This window comes from Manis javanica, chromosome 6, assembly GCF_040802235.1.
Source record: "Manis javanica isolate MJ-LG chromosome 6, MJ_LKY, whole genome shotgun sequence".
Lineage (NCBI taxonomy): Eukaryota > Metazoa > Chordata > Mammalia > Pholidota > Manidae > Manis > Manis javanica.
The window spans coordinates 150,209,305-150,226,102 of NC_133161.1; the positions used below are offsets into that span (position 1 = coordinate 150,209,305).

At 37.2% G+C, this 16,798-nt stretch overlaps 1 protein-coding gene across 4 annotated transcripts in view; it reads right to left on the reverse strand.

The window, feature by feature from the left end:
* Window positions 1-16,798, reverse strand: part of SIK2 (salt inducible kinase 2) — a 112,110-nt gene that overhangs the window by 65,853 nt on the left and 29,459 nt on the right. The window contains exon 3 of one of the 4 annotated variants that reach the window (XM_036992837.2): window positions 8,309-8,570. The exons of 2 other annotated variants lie outside the window; for them this stretch is intronic. The gene's annotated coding sequence lies outside the window, so the exon portion shown is untranslated. Of the gene's footprint in view, window positions 1-8,308; window positions 8,650-16,798 lie in introns of all 4 variants that reach the window. One more of the 4 variants, XM_073239823.1, reaches the window with a different exon arrangement.

Consider the following 16,798-nt stretch of genomic DNA (forward strand, 5'->3'; position numbering starts at 1 on the left):
AGACAGGAACCCCATAGCTGGACAAAGTCGTCCAAGCACACTTAGCCAGCAGCTGCGAATCCCGGGGAACCTTAGGCGCCCTAAACTCTGGGAGGGCAGTGCAGCTCTGAAGCCCCTCACTACACTAAGCAGCCTGCCAGTCGTTCCTCCAACTGCCGCGGACCACAACACACCGGCCCAGTAGCAGGAAAGTGGCAGCGCGAGCCAGGGGTGGTGGCACCAGAAGGGACCGGGAGCAGATCACGTGCGCCAATGGCACCAGAGGGGACCAGGAGAGGCTTGTGTGAGCTGGCAGTGGCGGCGACCGAACAGCCTGGGTGCGGATCGCGCGCACCGGCAGCAGTGGAGCCAGAGGAGCCCCGTAGAGGTCTGTGCGGGAGAACCCTGCGTGCACCCACAGGGGTGCTAGAGGGAGCAGCCGTGCTCCCAGCAGCCGACTGGATTCCTAGCCCAACGCACAGCCGCCCGGGCCAGACCTAAAGGCAGCTGCTGGTACACAGCTGCCCGGCAGGGGTGCCACTATCACAGAGGAGCGCACCTGGCGTGCCTGCCACTCCCTGCAGGGTTCTGCACTGCTCTAACGGAGACCCCGCACACAGCAGCTTAGGGGATTAACCTGGTGGCTGCTCCAGGAGTGCGGGTAACTGACACAGGCAGTGGAGAAGGGCAAGGCATCCAGCAAGCAGGAAGGGACTTTCTTCTCCCAGCTTACACACCCGCAACCTGCCTACAGCCACTGCTATCACCATGAAAAGGCAAAAAAATTTAGTCCAGTCTAAGATAGTTCAGACAACACCTGAGAGAAGACCTGCGGAGACAGACCTAAACAATCTCCCTGAAAAAGAATTCAAAATAAAATTCATAAACATGATGACAGAGCTGCAGAGAAATATGCAAGAGCTAAGGGATGACATCCGGAGGGAGATTACAGACGTCTGGAGGGAGATTACAGAAGTGAAACAAACTCTGGAAGGATTTATAAGCAGAATGGATAAGATGCAAGAGGCCATTGATGGAATAGAAACCAAAGAACACATAGAAGCTGATGCAGAGAGAGATAAAAGGATCTCCAGAAATGAAACAATATTAAGAGAACTGTGTGACCAATCCAAAAGGAACAATATCTGCATTATAGGAGTACCAGAAGAAGAAGAGAGAGAAAAAAGGAATAGAAAGTGTCTTTGAAGAAATAATTGCTGAGGACTTCCCCAAACTGGGGGAGGAAATAGTTGTTCAGACTATGGAGGCACACAGAAGTCCCAACAGAAGGGACCCAAAGAGGACAACACCAGGACACATAATAATTAACATGGCAAAGATCAGGGACAAGGATAGAGTATTAAAGGCAGCCAGAGAGAGAAAAAGGTCATCTACAAAGGAAAACCCATCAGGCTATCATCAGATTTCTCAACAGAAACCTTACAGGCCAGAAGAGAATGGCATGATATATTTAACGCAATGAAACAGAAGGGCCTTGAACCAAGGATACTGTATCCAGCACGATTATCATTTAAATCTGAAGGAGGGATTAAAAAATTCCCAGACAAGCAAAAGTTGAGGGAATTTGCCTCCCACAAACCACCCCTACAGGGTATCTTAGGGGGACTGCTCTAGATGGGAGCACTCCTAAAAAGAGCACAGAACAAAACACCCAACATATGAAGAATGGAGGAGGAGAAATAAGAGGGGAGAGAATTAATCATCAGACTGTGTTTATAATAGCTCAATAAGCAAGTTAAGTTAGACAGCAAGGTAGTAAACAAGCTAACCTTGAACCTTTGGTAACCACGAATCTAAAGCCTGCAATGGCAATAAGTACATATCTTTCAATAATCACCCTAAATGTAAATGGACTGAATGTACCAGTCAAAAGACACAGAGTAATAGAATGGATAAAAAAGCAAGACCCATCTATATGCTGCTTACAAGAGACTCACCTCAAACCCAAAGACATCCACAGATTAAAAGTCAAGGGATGGAAAAAGATTTTTCATGCAAACAACAGGGAGAAAAAAGCAGGTATTGCAATACTAGTATCAGACAAAATAGACTTCAAAATAAAGAAAGTAACAAGAGATAAAGAAGGACATTACATAATGATAAAGGGCTCAGTCCAACAAGAGGATATAACCTCTTATATTATAAATATATATGCACCCAATACAGGAGCATCAATATATGTGAAACAAATACTAACAGAATTAAAGAAGGAAATAGAATGCAAAGCATTCATTTTGGGAGACTTTAACACACCACTCACTCCTAAGGACGGATCCATCAGACAGAAAATAAGTAAGGACACAGAGGCACTGAACAACACACTAGAACAGATGGACCTAATAGACATCTATAGAACTCTACATCCAAAAGCAACAGGATACACATTCTTCTCAAGTGCACATGGAACATTCTCCAGAATAGACCACTAGGCCACAAAGAGCCCCAGTAAATTCCAAAAGATTGAAATCCTACCAACCAACTTTTCAGACCACAAAGGTATAAAACTAGAAATAAATTGTGCAAAGAAAGCAAAAAGGCTCACAAACACATGGAGGCTTAATAACATGCTCCTAAATAATCAATGGATCAACAACCGAATTAAAATGGAGATCCAGCAATATATGGAAACAAATGACAACAACAACACAAAGCCCCAACCTCTGTGGGACGCAGCAAAAGCAGTCTTAAGAGGAAAGTATATAGCAATCCAGGCATATTTAAAGAAGGAAGAACAATCCCAAATGAATAGTCTAATGTCACAATTATCAAAATTGGAAAAAGAAGAACAAATGAGGCTTAAGGTCAGCAGACGGAGGGATATAATAAAGATCAGAGAAGAAATAAACAAAATTGAGAAGAATAAAACAATAGAAAAAATCAACGAAACCAAGAGCTGGTTCTTCAAAAAAATAAACAAAATAGATAAGCCTCTAGCCAGACTTATTAAGAGAAAAGGAGAGTCAACACACATCAACAGAATTAGAAACGAGAAAGGAAAAATAACGACGGACCCCACAGAAATACAAAGAATTATTACAAAAAAACCTATATGCTAACAAGCTGGAAAACCTAGGAGAATGGACAACTTCCTAGAAAAATACAACCTTCCAAGACTGACCCAGAAGGAAACAGAAAATCTAAACAGACCAATTACCAGCAACAAAATTGAATCAGTAATCAAAAAACCCCGGGCCAGATGTATTTACCTCGGAATTTTATCAGACATACAGAGAAGACATAATACCCATTCTCCTTAAAGTTTTCCAAAAAATAGAAGAGGAGGGAATACTCCCAAACTCATTCAACGAAGTCAACATCACCGTAATACCAAAACCAGGCAAAGACCCCACCAAAAGAGAAAACTACAGACCAATATCCCTGATGAATGTAGATGCAAAAATACTCAACAAAATATTAGCAAACCGAATTCAAAAACACATCAAGAAGATCATACACCATGACCCAGTGGGATTCATCCCAGGGATGCAAGGATAGTACAACATTAAAAAATCCATCAACATCATCCACCACATCAACAAAAAGGACAAAAACCACATGATCATCTCCATAGATGCTGAAAAAGCACTCGACAAAATTCAACATCCATTCATGATAAAAACTCTCAACAAAATGGGCATAGAGGGCAAGTAGCTCAACATAATAAAGCCCATATATGATAAACCCACAGCTAACATCATACTGAACAGCGAGAGGCTGAAAGCTTTTCCTCTGAAATCGGGAAGAAGACAGGGATGCCCACTCTCCCCACTGTTATTCAACATAGTACTGGAGGTCCTAACTATGGCAATTAGACAAAACAAAGAAATTCAAGGAATCCAGATTGGTAAAGAAGAAGTCAAACTGTCACTATTTGCAGATGACATGATATTGTACATAAAAAACCCTAAAGACTCCACTGCAAAACTACTAGAACTAATGTCGGAATCCAGCAAAGTTGCAGGAAAGAAAATTAACACACAGAAGTCTGTAGCTTTCCTATGCACTAACAATCAACTAATAGAAAGAGAAATCAGGAAAACAATTCCATTCACAATAGCATCAAAAAGAATAAAATACCTAGGAATAAACCTAACCAAGGAAGTGAAAGACCTATACCCTGAAAACTACAAGACACTCTTAAGAGAAATTAAAGAGGTCACTAACAAATGGAAACTCATCCCATGCTCCTGGCTAGCTACGAAGAATTAATATCATCAAAATGGCCATCCTGTCCAAAGCAATATACAGATTTGATGCAATCCCTATCAAATTACCAACAGCATTCTTCAGTGAACAGGAACAAAGAGTTCAAAAATTCATATGGAACCGTCAAAGACCCCGAATAGCCAAAGCAATCCTGAGAAGGAAGAATAAAGTGGGGGGGATCTCGCTCTCCAACTTCAAGCTCTACTACAAAGCCACAGTAATCAAGACAATTTGGTACTGGCACAAGAACAGACCCACAGACCAGTGGAACGGAATAGATACTTCAGACATTAACCCAAACATATATGGCCAATTAATATATGATAAAGGAGCCATGGACATACAATGGGGAAATGAGTCTCTTCAACAGATGGTGCTGGCAAAACTGGACAGCTACATGTAAGAGAATGAAACTGGATCACTGTCTAACCCCACACACAAAAGTAAATTCGAAATGGATCAAAGACCTGAATGTAAGTCATGAAACCATAAAACTCTTAGAAATAAACATAGGCAAAAATCTCATGGACATAAACATGAGTGACTTCTTCATGAACATATCTCCCCGGGCAAGGGAAACAAAGGCAAAAATGAACAAGTGGGACTATATCAAGCTAAAAAGCTTCTGTACAGCAAAGGACACCATCAATAGAACAAAAGGTATCCTACAGTATGGGAGAATATATTCATAAATGACAGATCCAATAAAGGATTGACATCAGAAATATATAAAGAGCTCACACACCTCAACAAACAAAAAGCAAATAATCCAATTAAAAAATGGGCAGAGGAGCTGAATTGACAGTTCTCTAAAGAAGAAATTCAGATGGCCAACAGAACAGGCACATGAAAAGATGCTCTACATCGCTAATCATCAGAGAAATGCAAATTAAAACCACAATGAGATATCACCTCACACCAGTAAGGATCGCCATCATCAAAAAGACAAACAAGAACAAATCTTGGCGAGGTTGTGGAGAAAGGGGAACCCTCCTACACTGCTGGTGGGAATGTAAATTAGTTCAACCATTGTGGAAAGCAGTACGGAGGTTCATCAAAATGCTCAAAATAGAAATACCATTTGACCCAGGAATTCCACTTCTAGGAATTTACCCTAAGAATGCAGCACTCCAGTTTGAAAAAGACAGATGCACCTCTATGTTTATCGCTGCACTATTTACAATTGTCAAGATGTGGAAGCAACCTAAGTGTCCATCAGTAGATGAATGGATAAAGAAGATGTGGTACATATGCACAATGGAATATTACTCAGCCATAAGAGAAAAACAAATCCTACCATTCGCAACAACATGGATGGAGCTAGAGGGTATTATGCTCAGTGAAATAAGCCAGGTGGAGAAAGACAAGTACCAAATGATTTCACTCATATGTGGAGTATAAGAACAAAGGAAAACTGAAGGAACAAAACAGCAGCAGACTCACAGAACCCAAGAATGGACTAACAGTTACCAAAGGGAAAGGGACTGGGGAGGATGGGTGGGAAGGGAGGGATGAGGGCAGGGAAAAAGAAAGAGAGCATTATGTTTAGCATGTATAGTGCGTGGGGGGCATGGGGAGGGCTGTGCAACACAGAGAAGACAAGTAGTGATTTCACAGCATCTTACTACGCAGATGGACAGTGACTGTGAAGGGGTATGTGGGGGGGACTTGGTGAAGGGGGGAGCGTAGTAAACATAATGTTCTTCATGTAGATTAATGATACCAAAAAAAAAAGCAATATAAATACTCTTTTGGCTGACTATCTTGTTCCATAGAAGCACAACTTTAGTTTAAAATAGTAATCACCAATGAGAGAGAGTCAGTTCTCTCAATTTCCTCTTAAATATTTACATAGTATTTACAATATGCTGTAGGCTAAGCACCCTGCCAGGTACTGGAAATAAAAACATTTATAAATATTTTCTGCCCCCAAGGAGTTCACTCTATTAAGGGAAATAGATCTAGAAGCACAGAATTATAAAATGGCAAGTAGAGCATTCAGAAGTACGCAGAGGCCATTACGGGACCACAGAGAAGGGATCTCTGCCTACTGTTCCCTCGGTGATGTCCATCAGTGCCATCACTATCATCCTCAGAAGCCTCTGTGAATACAGCGGAAAAGCAAGCAGCAGATTCCCCACACAGATTTTAGGCAATTGTTAATATAAAACACAGAAATGAAAAATTGCTGATATCTCTTGGCCTATATAAATATGTTTAAGATCAGATTGTACTGGTAGATATGACCAAAGGAAGAAGAAAAAAAATTTTTTTATTTAACTTAAGCAAAAAGAATAAAAACTTTAAAAATCCTGTTCCTCAAATATCATATATATGTATATTCAAATTCAAGGATCCACTGAGAAGTCTAATACATTGTTGGCTACATTGCAGAATGTTTTAAATATTCTCATTAAATTTTTTTCTCAAAGGAATCTGTATTCCGAAATCAGATTTCATACTCATAGTCATCTTCTAAAGGGTCTACATCTATAGTAAAAAATAAAAACAGTGCTTACCCGGAGAGGTAAACTTCACCTCAGAAAACCTTAAGTCATATTCTCCATGAAGCTTTTGTACTATACTCCTCTAAAAGTGTGAGGCTGATGGGTGTACAAATTCTTAATAAGACACAACAGATGGACATGGTTGTGAAACATGGTTAAGACCAAGGAGAAGAGGCAGTTGATGACAAGCAGAAAAACGTACAATTCTCACTTACATTTAGGTGTGGAGAACTGATTTAAAAGCTACTTGAGATGCCTGTCATAGAGCTTTAAAACAATGTGTTAAAAAGTTCTTTTGTACTGATTATACATAGCACATATGAAAGAATTCACCTTTCATTTGAAATAACTCATAACTGGGTTTTTATATAGCTCAAACTATAAACAGGGTACCAAATGACAAAATCATGTAACTAATTTTAGAAATAAGTAAAGAAAAAGAGACAGCTAACCAGTACCTATTTTGCCTAAAAAAGCTGACAAGAGCCAAATACTGTTTGAATAATAAAGATTCAAATCTTGGGGTATTTTATATTGTAAAGAATACAAACCTGTAGCATAGGATCATAGAACAATCAGAGGTATCAGAGGTTTTAGCAAGTAAATGAAATGCGTTAGCAGAGAGAAGGAAATCAGCTACTCTAATTCTGACCTATAGGGCTTTTTCCTTTTTTGTTTCTCCAGAAGGATTTTCCCCATGACTGGAGTTTCTCAGAGTTTTTCTCCCCTTTGAACATGTTAATTCTGTACTAAAAAACACTGGAATAAGAGCAGAAATCCCTTGAAGAGGAAATAATAAAGTCATTATGATGGAGCAAAAAACATTTACTAAAATATACTTTATCACGATCATGTTTTACTTAAACAGTTTATTTTTGCTTTCTCCACAGTTTCTTTTGTTTTAAATTCTTAACAATGGATTTCATCTCATAATTGGCTCCAGAATTCAAAAACACATTTGCATGTGCCAAAAAATGGCTAATAAAATGGGATTAAGCAAAGTGAAATCCGAAAGGTGTATAATCTATATAAACGATGTATAAATTGCAGATACATGGAAGAAGACAAATTTAAGAAAGAAAAAAACAATTCACATCACAGAAACCTCCTGGCTTGCCCCACAATAATCCTAAAATTAATGGTAGAACATATTGGTACCAGCAACGAAACTGGATCGAATCTGCTTTCTGATATAATTCTTTGGCATAAATCAGCGTCCTGTTGACGCAACTGACTGTCACTGAGGAGGACAAGCCTTCATTAAACCACAGTTGGAACTTCTCCCTGAAAATGCCAATTTTGTTTCCTACCGCTCTCCTGTTGGGTTTTCTATTTTGTCTCCTGCCGTGGGGCAGTTCTTCTAGTGCAGAGCAGGGTGGCACCAGGCCCGAGGGTCAAGTTACTGAGTGTTTCTGACCTGAGGAGGAGGAGGAATGAAAGGCTACTTTTCTCACTTGGTGGTTCCCAGAACTATTCCAGAAATGACAACATTTAAAGTCAAGTTTGAAGTCATTTTTATGACGTATACTGTGACTGAAGGCTCCCCAAGTTAGCTCGCTTTTCAGAATTGAAGTAACAACGTCTTTTTCTATTACCTCTGCTGTTGGATGGTCTCCTGTCTGTTCTGCTTTTGGGGTGGCCCTTCTGGTGGAGGGGAAGGGTACGTGGTCCCAGGGTTGAAAGTCAAGTTACTGAGCCCTCTATCAGTATTGCTGAGCAGGAGGGGAGAGAAGCTGCTGTGTTTTCCTGGAAACTTTCTTCTTGGGGCACATGGGAAGACTCAGGATTGAAGGCTGGGTTAGACTTCAATGGTCGGTTCATGGAAGCTAAGTGACAACTTGAAGCTCCTCCTTGGATCTGTGGGTTTAGACAGGAAGGTGATGCTCAAGGCTCTCAAACTGCTAAAAGTTGGCTAAGACAGGATTCCAGGCTGTAGCTTCCAAGAGTTTTAAAAGAAAAAAGTGAGATAATTTGACATTTATTAAGGATCTCTATATATTAGGGACTAAACTAAGAGATGGAGACACAAACAATGAATAAACCAGAATATCCAGTCTCAAGGATACAGCTTAATGAAGGAAAAGTGACAGTTGAAACACAATGTTTCAGTGTTATGATATAGGTGTGAGCAAGGTCTTTACTGGAGCAGGAAAAGTTAGCACCCAATTCTGTTCAGTCTACTGGGATCATCCTTCTCTCCTTAAGCACAGTCTTAATCTTTAATTTAGACTTTACTAAAGTCCTCCAAGTCTTCTATACCACAACCTGTATTTTCCAAAGTTACAAATATTGCCAGTCTGTATGGCACTTAGTCATATTTCAAAAATTTCATATATTTCATTCCTAACATCAGAATATTCCTCATCTTCCTACCCATCAGCCCTTACTGGTCTTCCCGTACTCAAACAGCGTAGTGCAGTGGTTCTCACACTGTAATGTTCTTAAGAGTCATACTTGGAGACTTGTTAAAAATGCCTTTTTATATACTTATCTAATATAATTTTTATGTCTGTGGTCTATAAAACATACTTTGAGAAACACTACTGTGATGGTTAAGAGCATGGATTTTTTAATCAAGGTACATCAGGGTTTGAATCCTACCTTTTTTCCATTTATTAACTATGTTATTACCATGGACAAAATTACTTTGCTACTGAATCTTCCTTTCCTCATGTATAGGAGGATAATGATAACATCCACCTATGTGAGGTTTAAATGGGACGAAACAGACAAGGCAGTTAGCAGGGTGTCCAGCACATGGTAATTATTCAATAAATGTCAGTTATTGTTTATTAGCATTATAAACAAGTGTAAAAATTAGCTTTTCTAATCAAGTCCATCTGAATCTGATTGGTTTTGTCTTTCCAAGAACTTACATTAGTTAAATGCCCTGTTACACAAATTATTCTTTATCAGTTACTGTACTCACATTCAAGTGATACATGTTTTTCATAACTTGTTTAAAATTGGTGTGGTAAGCCACAGGCAGCCAACAGCCCCAAAATGACATTAATGACATACTGTCATCAGGATTTTTGGCAAGACTACAAACTAGGAGATTTGATTTTGGTTTTTGACCAGTTACTGTCATTCTTCCACTTCCCATCCCACCCCACCAACACAAATAACCCATATGATGACTATAAAGATGTTAAACAGTCAGAAGTGATTAATTTTGGCCATACCTCCTTAGCCACCAATTTTGCATAGATTTAGTGTATCCAATGACAAGATTTGAAATTACATGTTTTCTGTATTAACTCAGGATATGATTTGTTTATATATACATATTTAATGTACTATATACATATTAACATAGAAATCTATACATACACACATAACTAATATTCATCCCTTTTATTACTATATGTTTTTCATTGTATACCCAATAAATTGGACAGATTTTTAAAGAAACAGAGTGTCTAGAGATCTTAGAAGCACCTATGTATTATCTTCAATCACAAGGTTATACATTTGTATAAAAAGCTGATACTGGATCCTTGGTACAACTAATGTAGTATTTATGCAACACTTTTGGAGCAGCAAATTACTTCCATTAAAATCATCAGCCCACCAAAAGAAAGCTACAGAGCCTGCAAAATACCCGCCGCCCAGAGCATCGTATATGTCGCCGACAAAGCCAAAGTCACAACATGCTGCACGGAAGCAGATCTGTCAGACCTAAGTGCCTGCTGTACTGTAGGGTAATGACGACACACCCACCTAGTTCGTGTCTGTTGATGATGTAACAAAGAAATAAGTACATTATCTTAAAAAAAACAAAACACTGAAACTAAAAACAAGCAAACTTTCCCACTAGAGTTCAGTTAAAACCTAATTCCTACAGATCACTAAATAAATAACTCAAATTTAAATTACCTTTAATTTTACGTTAGTGAGTTAAAGACCAATCTTCCTTGCATGTGATGTGTAAAATATTAAATATTTCAGCAAATAATATGTAGTTTGAGGCAACTTAACAATATTATAAATCTAACTGGAACTCAGAAGTGAGTTCAAGTGTCTCTTAACGAGGCAAAAGAGGTCCACTAAAAGCAGAAAAGAAATCAATTTATATATAAAATCAAACGTAAAAGACACAATTTTTCCCCCTTCCTGAAATTCATGATGAAACAGTACTATTTCTAGAAAACTCTTGCCTTCCAAGGGCAGCCACAGTATTAGGTAAATATAAAAGTAGAGCTCACTTTGGTTTTAGTTATATTGAATACAACTGTGCTTTAAGCACAGTATTTTTACTTTCATTTACCTTATGTAAACTTATGAAGAGCATTTTTCCTATTTTAAACATAAGTAACCTAGGAAAAAACAAGCAACAATTAATTCAAAGAATTTATATTTCGATGTTTGAATTCCTAGAAGTCTGAACAAATGTAAGTGGCTGAGAATGATTATGATTATTTAAGGTCAACAAAATGTTTATAATATTTTTAGATAATGAGGCTGAACCTTTACTTACCCCAAACTAATAACTATGCAAGATATAACTCTACTAGAGCATTCATCATTGTAATTTCTGTAATTGGTGTACAACAAATATTTTTAAAATGATAAGCAAGAAGCATTTCTGCTTTTTAAGGGAATGCTATTTTCATGAAAGCTTTTTCTTATTGACTTTCATCACAGCAGTCAAAATTCTTCTCTCAAGATCTTAAAGAACAGCAAGTATAATAGGTAACTACTGATAGTCATGTGTTTCTACAAAAATCAGGGATTTTCTTCCATTTGTTCAGAAACTTTCTAACAGAGATATTTAACCAGGTCATGAGTTGAAATCTGGTTGCTCAGTAAAGACCCCCTCGACCCCTCCCTCCAAAATAAAAGGAGAAAAATAGAATTGCTAAAGCTAAGATTTAGAAAATATACTTAAATTAAGGATAGCAAGTGATATTTCAGCTGGTTAGTAATTGACATAAGGCATGTACATCTCCTAATGCATTGTTTTATGGAGAAAGGATCTACAGAGTCTCAGTCAAACAATAAAGTGTTCAGGACTTACTAATAGCTGTTCATAGCTAGTGTTGAGAAGAAACTGCTATGTTTGTATATGTCTTGAATTAACATTTATTAGTAAACCACTAAGCAATATTTTTCTGCCTCTCTTCACTCCCTAGATCAGCTTCTGGATGTGTAAAGACTTCAGAGTGCTCCTAGAACAGTGCATTTTTTTTTAAAATGAAGAAACTATTCTGGAGAAAAAAAGATCTTGTTTATGAAAAAGGAATGTTGAAGATGTACTAGCGATGCCTCCCTTCTGTCCTCCCACTACCACCGTGAGGCCATCACCAGCACCCGTGCCATCACAAGGACTCCCAGTTAGCACAGTAACAGAAGCAGGTGTAGATGTCAGAACTGCACCCATCTGGTCCTTTAGCATTAATAAAATACTCTCACATGCATCATGTAGCTTAATCCTCATGTTCAACCCTGGTTAGGTTACCTCACAATCAAGTACTGTTAGCCTGACGTAGATGATGCTACTTCCTAAGTGCATAATAGAGCTAGGACAATTACATGGGTCTCCTGGTATCTACTTAAGTGACTTGTCCACTACAGTACTATAAACTTTGGGTATTCAAATATTTTCACTTGGCTACCAATAGTTATCTTTGAAGATAAAAGTTATCTAATCTGGGAAAAATAATTTGTTACATATTTTCAACAATATTATTTTAGAACACAGTGGTCACCAGCTAAACTGTATAGTGTATGAGTAGCAAATTCAAAGTCAGAGTATAGACAGATACATGGAATATGTGCAAGGACCAACAAAATACTGAACTCACAGATGGAGAGACAAATGCACAGGAAAAAAAGAGTGAAACTATGTGACACTCCCTGAACCAGCTGCAATATGCTGAAATATAACCAGCGCTAGAAAGCTAGAACTGACAAGCTACATAACATATCAGTTATAATATATGTGTAGCATGACAGAATTTAGGGAAGAATAAAAGGTATTCATTTTGCTGACTATCAATTCAGGAACACAAACACTGACTGGGAGGCCAAGATTGGTAAAGAAGACATATATTCCAGCATTACGATACACTTGTCATAGCCTCTTATCTAAGCTGGACCTTCTCCAAAAGATCTACATTCTAAAATGTCTTCTGAACGTAACTGCAGAGCTCTCTTATATTTCTCCAAAAGAAAATATAGTATTTTCTCCCATAGTAAAATCTGTGTATACTCATTGTGAAAAAACTTAAAACACAGAAGAAACAAAGTACAAAGAAAATCTGCCTGTAATTCCATCCATTAGACACATCGCAGTATAGCAACTCATATTCTGTAAATTTTTCTCTGAGTCTATGAAAGTATGCATGCAGAATGAAAATAAATATGTATAAATATATTTGCTATGTAAATATAGCAATCATCTATCACCTATCAATATGAACCATACATTATATAAACTTCTTTAAATAGTAAAGCGTTAATTAGTAAAAACATGTATTTGAAAACCTAAATGCTATCATAGCATATATTACTATTTTGCAACTTACTTATCTTTTATCTCTTCATAATTGATCTTTTTACAGATCCCCTAATTCCAAGGGTAATTCTTTCATAGGTACATTTTATTTGGAAAGATAAATTTCATTTACTATATAATACAAATAGAATAAACCAGTTTTAAGACTGTAGACTTATTTTCATCTATAAATTCTAAATAAAGTAAAATAAAAAATGCTTCATTACACAAAAGGAGTATTTTGACTATCTAACATACAGTTTTGACTAACTGTATCTGACAAAAATCTAGAACGTAAATGAAAAATTCTCATTGATAAAGACTTCATTTGTCATATGTCCAGAAGGCAGTCTGTAACAAAAGCTTTAATGTTTGGCCAAGCTTTGATTTTTAGTCATTCATCTTGAAGAAGTAAGTAAGAACATGTTCAAAGATTTAGTTTCAAGTAAATTCATCGTAATATTGTTTGTAGTAATGGAAAAAACTAAATGGCCACCTACAAATAATTGGTTCAACACATTATCTACACAGTAATTTAAAATAAATTTATAGGAATATATTAACTGACTTGAGAATACTTTCATAAGGTATTAGAGAGATACAAGAATACACTTGTATTTCTTAGAAAATTAAATAAACATCTATCATATGATCCAGCTATTCCATTCATAGGTATTTAGCCAAGAGAAAAGTAAGCATGTATCTATCTATATACAGATTTATACATGAATGCTTGTAACAAGTTTATTTGTAATAGCCAGAAACTGGAAACAACCCAAATATCCACCAGCTAGGAGAATGGATATAGAAATCGTGGGATGGCCAAACAAGCAAATACAACTCAGCACTGATACATGCAGTGCCAAGAATAAGTCTCAGCATGATTGTGCTGAGTAAAAGAAAACAGACAAAAATAAGAGGACATACTGTATGATTCCATTAAATAGAATTCTGGAATTCTGGAAGCTCATCTATAGTGACAGAATGCAGAGGGGATAGGCTGAGGGGATAAGGAGGAACAGGCAGAAGGGAAGGATTACAAAGAGAGATGAGGAAATGTATGTCAACTGTACCTCAGTGAAGCTGTCAAATCACACTCACTCACACACACACACACACACACACACACACACACACACACACACACATACACACACTGTACTTATACCATCATCCAAATGCTTTGTTTGAAATATAAAACACAAATGGAGAAGTGCCTAAAACATAAACATGCAGTTTAATGGATCATTACAGACTGCTATATAGCTACTATTAAGGTCAAGAATGGAACATTTCCAGCATTTGAGAAGCTCCTCCCCACGTTTGCCCTCTTGGTCACTACCGCTCAGTTTCCCCAGAGGAAACCCTATTCTGATTTTTATGGTTTTGCTTCTCTCTCTCTCTCTCTCTTTTTTTTTTAGAATAATTTTACTATCTAAGTATGTATCCTCAAGCAATATAGCTTAGTTTTTACCTAGCTTTGGGTTTTTTATAAATAGAATGTGCTCTTCTGCATTTGTTTTCCTTCCCTCAGTGGAATGTTCATAAGAATCAGCCACAGAGTGCAGCACATTGTTTCTGTGGGTGTACAGTATTTCAGCTGAATACACTACAACTGATTTATCCATTCTACTGTTGGTGGACATTTTGGTGTTTCCAACTTGGCACTATTAAAAATAATATTGCCATGAACATTCTTTTAGGTGCATCCTGATTTATATGTACATGAAGCAGAGTGAAATTTCTGGATCATGTGGTATTTTGACATCACTTGGTAATACACTACCAACGGTATATGAAAGTGCTGCAGCTTCAAGTCCACTTATCTTCTTCACAGTGCTTACTGCTACCTGAGAATTCCTTGTTTACTTTTCCTTGGTTGATGTCCACTGCTCCCCAGTATAGAATGAAACCTCCATAAGTGCAGGGAGCTTGCCTGTCTTGCCCTCTCTCTACTCCTAGCACCTAGAACAGTGACTGGAACAGTGAGTGGCACACAACATCTAATGAATTACAACTGAAAAAAAAATGAAAATCCCAGCTCATCAGTAATTTCAGCCAGGGCTAAGCAGAAGGACAACTGGCCTTGCTTGGTGACTGTAAGAATATTTACATGTTATGTAGTAAGAAATGGATACATAGTAACTTACATATTATGGTTTCAAATATGGAAAACTACATGTATATATCAAGAATAAAAGTGGAAGTGAACAAAGCTTAGGAACATTTGTCTTGGGGTACTTAAGGTTTCTTTCTCCTTTCTCCTCACCTTTTACATATTTTCTAAATGTCCTCAATACATGTGTTACTTTTGTGAAAAAAGGTAAACTTAAAAATATATAATAAGCAATGAAGACCATGGATGAATCTCACAGACATAGGTTGAATAACAGAAGTAGACACAGAAGAGCATTATTCCAGTTATCAGAAATTCAAAAATAAGCAAACTATGGTGATGGACATACGCTAAGGGTCACTCTCGTGGTGATACTGACTGGGAGGGAGGATGAGGGTCAGGATGATGGACATGTTCCATAGCCTGTACTAGAAGATGGTTACCTAAGAGGATACATATGTAGAAAATTCATCAAGCTCTAAAATTAAGGATTGTGTACTTCACTGTACATAAATTATACACCAATTAAAAAAAAGGAAAAACATGTAAGTGAAGAATGAACACAAAATGAAAATGGGTTTCATGGTTCTAAAATTTCTTGTAAACTATGCTATTTATATTACAATTAAAAACAAATAATAGAGGTCCAGAAAGCTTTTAAGTGTGTTAATCCAGAAAGAAGTGTTAGGTTTGTGAGTCAAATTCCTTAAATTACATGGAAGGAAAACATGACAGTTTCTGAATCTTTCAGTTTTTCTCTTCTTAAGATTTCTTCATATTTTGCAGCCTGTACATACATGTACATACTGTACATTTAGAATAAAAATTTGGAAATAAACTGACAGGTGAGTATTGAACAGAGCTTTTCTCATTCCAAGCAAATTTGCATTTTCTGAAATCAATGATAATAATACTGCTCTTTTAGCAGAAATGCTGACAGCAGTCACTTAGAAAATGAGCTATATGCCATGTGTCTTACATGTTAAAATGTTTCCCTTTTTCTCAGTTCCCTTAGGGAAACTAGAATTTCATATATTTGTTTGACACTGTGACAAACATTAAATATATTGTCTTAGTATAAAGAAGATGGGATTTTTGATTCTCAAGGTACTGCCTACTTTCATGAATCAGTAAAATCAATATTCAAAAATTAATAGTCCATTATCAGAAAGTTGTTGAAAATAAAATCTATTTATATACTGGTAAGGACTGCCTGACTAGTCTACATCTTAAAACATAATATACCTTAGAATTATTGTCTAACTCCATACACAAAAGTGAACTCGAAATGGATCAAAGACCTGAATGTAAGTCATGAAATCAAAAAACTCTTAGAAGAAAACATAGGCAAAAACTCTTGAATGTAAACATGAGCAATTTTTTCCTGAACGCATGTCCACGGGCAAGGGGAAACAAAAGAAAAAACGAACAAATGGGACTACATCCAACTAAAAAGCTTCTGAACAGCAA